Source organism: Emydura macquarii, unplaced genomic scaffold, assembly GCF_026122565.2.
Source record: "Emydura macquarii macquarii isolate MOO-44397 ecotype Brisbane River unplaced genomic scaffold, CSIRO-AGI_Emac_v2 contig_3071, whole genome shotgun sequence".
NCBI classification, from domain to species: Eukaryota; Metazoa; Chordata; order Testudines; family Chelidae; genus Emydura; species Emydura macquarii.
In genome coordinates, this window is record NW_027133208.1 from 1 (window position 1) to 7,118 (window position 7,118).

At 46.0% G+C, this 7,118-nt stretch overlaps 1 pseudogene; it reads right to left on the bottom strand.

Moving 5' to 3' along the window:
• Positions 1-4,105: 4,105 nt before the first annotated feature.
• LOC137141495 (olfactory receptor 5V1-like) lies at positions 4,106-4,881 on the bottom strand (annotated as a pseudogene).
• Positions 4,882-7,118: the final 2,237 nt, after the last annotated feature.

The window sequence follows — 7,118 nt, forward strand, 5'->3', positions numbered from 1 at the left end:
GTAGTGACAGTCTGGTTTGGCCAATGTACATGGCAGGGGGCATTCCTGGCACATGATGGCACATATTACATTAGTAGATGTGCAGGTGAATGAGCTTCTGATGGTGTGGCTGATGTGGTTAGGACCTGTGATGGTGTCACTAGAGTCAATGTGCGGGCAGAGTTGGCAACGGGGTTTGTTGCAGGGATAGGTTCCTGGGTTAGTGTTCATGTTGTATGGTGTATGGCTGCTGGTGAGTATTTGCTTCAGGTTGGGGGGGCTGTCTGTAAGCAAGGATAGGCCTGCCTCCCACAGCTTGAGTGAGTGAGGGATCATCTGCCATGATAGGTTGCAGATCCTTAATGATGTGTTGGAGAGATTTTAGCTGGGGGTTGTAGGTTTTCTTTGTTGGGTCTGTCCTGTAGTAGGTGACTTCTGGGTACCCATCTGGCTTTGTCAATTTGTTTCTTCACCTCTCCCAATGAGTATTGTAGTTTTAAGAACGTTTTATGGAGATCCTGTAGGTGTTTGTCTCTGTCTGAGGGATTGGAGCAAATCCGGTTGAATCTTAGGGCTTGGCTGTAGACAATGGATTGTGTAATGTGTCCAGGGTGGAAGCTGGAGGCATGAAGATATGTATTGCGGTCAGTTGGTTTTGGGTATAGGGTGGTATTAATGTGACTATCCTTTATTTGTATTGTAGTGTCCAGGAAGTGGATTTCTTGTGTGGACTGGTCCAGGCAGAGGTTGATGTTCTAGGTCAGCCATAAAAATGTTGGCATAATGTGGTGTGATGCGGGTGCCCGTAGCTGTGCCACTGACTTGAAGGTATAAATTGCCTCCAAATCTGAAATAGTTGTGGGTCATGACAAAATCACAAAATTCAGCTACCAGATGCAGAGATTTGTTAGTCTTTAAAGTGCAACAGGACTCTGGTTGTTTTTGCTGTATACAGACTAACACAGCTACCACTCTGGAACTTATCATAATCAAAGCAGCTCTTTAATGTAGGGCTCACACTTTTCCAAATCTGCTTTCTTGTAAATACTAAATCGTGATGTAGCTTTAATAACGCAAACATGTCTGTAATGAAAGAACGTAGCCTGATCATGTCAATGCTTTCTTTCTTGCAGTTTCCGCACAATTGCATTCAAGTCTGAAATGTTATCTGTTGTCAGTTAGGGCGTGCATGCCGCAGTGAGTTCCCCTCTAGACACCGTTTCAGCTCCTGCAACTAGCTGAATCAACAGATCTCGTTACGCATGACCCATACATTACCACAGACTCGAATAAACGTTGAATGCACTCGGCCAGGTCTATTGCAAGCGAAGCACAGTGCTAGCACCCCATAGGAGCTACAGGTACACTAGGACATGGATGCTGCTCACAATGGACTGGCTCAGTTAACGGTGGGACTTTCCGTTATCCCTTTGGCTGGACAAATATGCTCCTGCTAGGATCCCCTTCTTCTACCGTGACACAAAAACGTTACACAACACCTCTTCGAGGTCACTGATCTTGGATCGTACCTTGCCTCCAAATCAAGCAGAACATCTTCATCCATCCTCCTGTCTCTTTTACCTTAAGGTTGAGGTGTCTCTGTACTGTCTCTCATGACTGTGTTCATGCACTGCTGCATCTTGGGAGAGCTTGTACCGCCTCCCTGTACTGTACTGTTGTTTGGGGAGCATGGGTACAGGCTCCTAGGATTGTGTTTCTGCAATTGCCAGATAACAGGGGAGATAGAACTACTGTTGCTTTTAACAATACTGTTTCCTGTCCCTGCTCCTTAGGAATGCCAGCGCATTCACAGTGCTGTGTGTCTGCCAAGTTCCTGCATCAGTCCGTGAACTTGTAAGCAGGCAAGCAGCTGCTGTTTCCTAAAGCCTGACTTTGGTTCAGGCCTCAGCTCTTGAATCTAGGCCTGTTATACTAGGCCTCAGGCTCTCACTTTGTACTACATTATCCATCCTCAGCTCTAAGCCAATGTGAAGCAGCAGTAGCTGTATCTTCGGGAGAAGCTGTCGCACTGATAGAGTCGTATCCACACCGAAACTTCTGCCGGTGTAACTTATGTCACTCAGGAGTGTGTTTTCTTCACATCCCGGAGCTACAGAAGTTATACCGAGCTGTGTGTATACGCCCCTAGTCCCTTTGTTAACCCCTCGTTGCTCACTCGTGGCATCGAGGTGGAACGAGCAAGTAATAAAGTGTTCCATCTCCCCAATCTGCCCCAGGGACCCCCTGTTCTTTGTCTCTAACAATTGTGCTGTTGCATTTACTAGCCTCAAAACATGTCTGCAGAGATAACTAATAATTGGTATGAAGAACTTATTACTCATTCCTTGAATTGCTAATATTAAATCAATATCGACTCCTCTTGTACACAATTTCATTTGGGAATTTTCTTAGCTTACTAAATTCAATCAGCCTCAGTGGAGGGCAACCCTGCTTCAGCAGATGCTAGGAGGTACACCTGTGGTCATCCTCTGTTTTGGGGTCACTGGGAATTAGGAGGAGTGTCCTACACACCAGTTCAAGCCCTTGGCTAACCCCTGTCTCCATTTATCTTCCTGCAGCTCTGATGCGGCACACCTCCTCGGGCCCAGAGGGTCAAATTGGGAAGAATGTGGGCTGCAGAGAGTGTTCTTAGGATGGACTTCTCAGAGTCTAGTGGGTCTCAACTGGGTCACAAGGAAGTGCAGGTCACAAAGAAGTGACAGGAGGTCATGATGACCAGAAAGCCCTTTCTGACAGTCAGTGGAAATGAGCCAGAAAGCTCTGGCCTCTTCTCTGGTGTCTCCCACTTCATATTCCCTTTGCTGGGTGTAGACCCACCTCCTCAGGAAATGGTGGTGGTCTCTGCCTCAGGTGAGTTTGGGTTGCTGGGTCTTAATTCCAGACTCCAACGGTTAGGCTTGAGAGAAACCGCTGCTCTGGTTGTTGCTAGAGGGAGTCTCTTCCTTCCACTGACTGACTTCAGGGAAGAAGGAATAAGTGGAAAGTCTCAAAAGCATCTACATCATTAGGCATCCATCAAGAAATGCCTGTCTTCCTTTCAAAGGAGAGGTACTAAGATACAATATGTGGCATTCACAAAGTGAACAGAATTTGAGCTCCATTTCTTCTCTTCAGCTGGTTGATGGTTTCCACCCAGTCAAGTCTGTGCATTTCTCTGGTACCTGCTTCTTCATTGTAATATTCAGGTCCCTATTTCAGCACTTAATGCCTGTAGGCCCTTCAAGAAGGCTGTCTTTGTAGTTAAGGCACTGGAGTAACACATGATCGTTATAACCAATCTAACTTTCATATTTTTCCTACTGTAAGTGCAGGGTAAATTCATGTAACTTGATTTATCAGGTTAAGTTGTAGCTAGGCTAAAAATCAAGCTAAAGTTTTGGTTTACCTAGTGTGCCTTAGCACAAACTATACTCAATCTCATTTTGAAGTCAGTCCAAAATCCCAGGGTTGGGTCTCCACGAGTTGATTTTCAAATGCAATGCTACTCAAAACACAAAGCTCATATCGCTTTAAGTAGAAATAAACCAAGTGTGGATATCAATGTAATGATCATCAGCTGCTGTAAACTAAGGATATATCTACACTGCCAGTTCTGCAGCAGGATTGATTGAGCGGGTCGTGTAGACCCACTCAATCGATCCCAGATGGCCTCTTCAGTTGATGCTGGAAATCCACCAGCCAGAAAGGAGTAAGACTGAGTTGATGGGAGGGCATTTCCCATCTACACAGCACCATGAAAACACTGTGGTACGTCAACATAAGTACGTGAATGGGAGATATTCAAGATACATTATGTAGCTTGTGTATCTCCGGTTGACCGTCGGCAGCAGTGTAGCCCTGGCCTAAGATGGTTCCATTGAAACCAACTGAGCTATGCATATTTATGTCACTTAAGATTTCAGCTATATAAACTGTGTTTGGGATAGTGCTTTTATCTAGACTAAATTGATTGCCAGTTGTGTACCAGTGTCAACCAGTTGCATGAGCTCAAAATAACCAAGTAATGCATTCCCCACAACTCTTTGATTGATATTATAATTGTATTAAAAATTATAAACTCTAGAAATGGTTACATTACATGAGAAAATTGAATTTTCCCTAATACTCTTGCCAGAGCTGTTTTCACATCTTTATTTTTCAAGCTGTAGATGATGCGGTTCAACATAGGGGTGAAGATGCTGTACTGGATGGAGAAGAGTTCATCTAGAACCAGCATATTGACTGAGCTGGGTTTCATGTACTGGAAAAGAGCTGTCACATACAATAAACCCACCACAATGAAGTGGGAGCTGCAGATGGAGAAGGCTTTATGCCTTCCCTCCGTGGAGCGTATTCGGAGGATAGAGGAGATGATGTGAATGTAAGAGACCAGGGTGAGGAGAAAGGAGCTGAAACCAAATATCACAGCAGAAGAAAGAAGAGCTATTTTATTGGTGAAGATTGCAGTGCAAGACAGTTTTAATAGAGGAGGCAGCTCACAGCTGAAATGGCGGATTTCACTCGGCCCACAGAAGTTCAACTTTAACACATAAGCCATTGGGCTCACAGAAGTTCAACTTTAACACAGGGACGGTGTTTATCAGTGAATACAAGACTCCCATTATCCAGGAACCACTCATCAATTGTCTGCTCACTCGTTACTCATGGTCCCCGCATAATGCAATGGGTGACATATGGCTGCGTATCGGTCATAAGCCATTGCTGAGAGTACAAACACTTCAGTACCAGCTGAGAGGAGGATGAAGAACATCTGGGCAATTCAGCCACTGACAGAAATGGTTTTGTGCTTTGCTAAGAAATTCACCAGCATCTTAGGGACAATGGCTGAGGAATAGCAGATATCGACAAAGGACAACTTGCATTTACTGAAGTAAGTTTTGGCTTGAGGAATTAGGGAAGCTGTCAAGATCGGAACCTATCAGTGCTTGATCACAGCGGTGGATAAGGAGTTATTCTCACAGGCCTGGCCTGAAATGTCTCAAATGAAGATGACAGGACATAAAAAGTATGGGTTGGATAAATGGAATATAAGGTGACATAAAAAGTATGGGTTGGATGAATGGAATATAAGGTGGATAGAAAGCTGGCTAGATCATTGGGTTCAATGGGTAGTGATCAACGGCTTGATATCTAGTTGGCAGCTGGAAATAAGCGGAGAGTCCCAGGGATTGGTGCTGCGGCCGGTTTTGTTCAACATCTTCATTAATGATCTGAAGGATGGGATGGATTGCACCGTCAGCAAGTTTGCAGATGACATTAAGCTCAGGGTAGTGCTAGATACGATGGAGGGTAGGGATTGGATACAGAGTGACCTAGACAAATTAGAGGATTGGACCAAAATAAATCTGATCAGGTACAACAAGCACAAGTGTAGAGTCCTGCACTGAGGATGGAAGAATCCCATGACCTGCTACAGACTGGGGACTGACTGGCTAGGCAGAAGTTCTGCAGAAAAAGACCTGGGAGTAACAGGGGACAAGAAGCTGGATATGAGTCAGCAGTGTGCCCTGGTTGCCAAGAAGGCTAACGGCATATTGGGCTGCATTAGTAGCAGCATTGCCAGCAGATCGCAGGAAGTGATTATTCCCCTCTATTCGACACTGGTGAGGCCCCATTTGGAGAATTGTGTCCAGTTTTGGGCCCCCCACTTCAGAAAGAATGTGGACAAATTGAAAAGTGTCCAGTGGAGGGCAACAAAAATGATGAGGGGGCTGGAGCACATGCCATATGAGGAGAGGCTGAGGGAACTGGACTTATTTAGTCTTCAGAAGAGAAGATTGAGAGGGATTTGATAGCAGCCTTTAACTACATGAAGGGGGGTTCCTGGGAGGTTGGAACTAGGTTGTTCTCAGTAGTGGTAGATGACAGAACAAGGATCAATGGTCTCAAGTTGCAGTGGTGGAGGTCTAGGATGGATATTAGGAAAAAACATTTTCCCTAGGAGGGTGGTGAAGCACTGGAATGGGTTACCTAGGGAGGTGTTGGAATCTCCAACCTTAGAGGTTTTTAAGGCCCAGCTTGACAAAGCCCTGGCTGGGATAATTTAGTTGGGCTCAGTCCTGCTTTGAGCAGGGGGTTGGACTAGATACCTCCTGTGGTCCCTTCCAACCCTCATCTTCTAGGATTCTATTATATGATTGTTCTCGGCCTAGTCAAACCTGGGAGTTGCACTTATGCCCTTTGATCCCTGAAACACGTTTGAACAAAGAGATGGGGCTACACTGTGGTACCAAAAGAACAAGGTGGAAAAGTAATTGATTAAATGTCGGTTCAGATGACATACACAGCACCTTGTACCTGCAGACAGGCTGGATATAAATAGATGGCTTTAGGGGTATAACTCTGACAGCACAGCTTCTGCGGAAGGTGAATATAACAGCGCTACAACGAGATGTCTGCCCAGAGACTGGTATCGTATTGAACCTTTCTCCTGCACTATGTTATTATTAGTTCATCACGATCAAACTGACTTGTTGCTTATCTGCTCTCTTGATTCTATTTCATGCCACACCAAAGAGTGGTCAAGCAACTGACCACACAATTTGTGAGAAGGCACTGGCAGAGGTGGAGGGAGTGGGACAGGACAGCAGGTGTCTGTGGGTCGGGATTGAAGCGCAGCGGCAGAGCTGTGTGTGTTCTGAGTGTTAGCCCAGACATAGGACAGAAGCTGGGTTATAAGACAGGATTAATGGGCGTTGACAGAACTTTAGGGGGCCTGGAGGAGCCCAGGACTGGGATAGCAGGAGGCTGTGGGTTGGCAGAGCTGTGGGGCGGGCTGTGACCGCCAGGGCACTATACAGTCAGGACTGAGGTGCACCTGTGTGTGCGTGTAAACCCAGACATTAATAGCATTAGGTGGAGATGGGCTGTGGGTTAGGGCTGAGGGCAGAGCTGGGGATCGCTGGCGGGACAGCAAAGCCTGTCACAATCCAGGTGCGTTGGCTGATTTCTATCACTGAGGCCTACAATCCTGGAATTGCCTTTCACTCGCTGTGTTTGGGCCGTGCTGCCTTGGCCAACCGAGTGGTACTCTCTGGTTTGTTTACATGTCAGTTTCACAGCATTCCCTCCTTCCCCCTTGCATTCCCTCACTTGGGGGGACTGGTGGAATTTGTGAA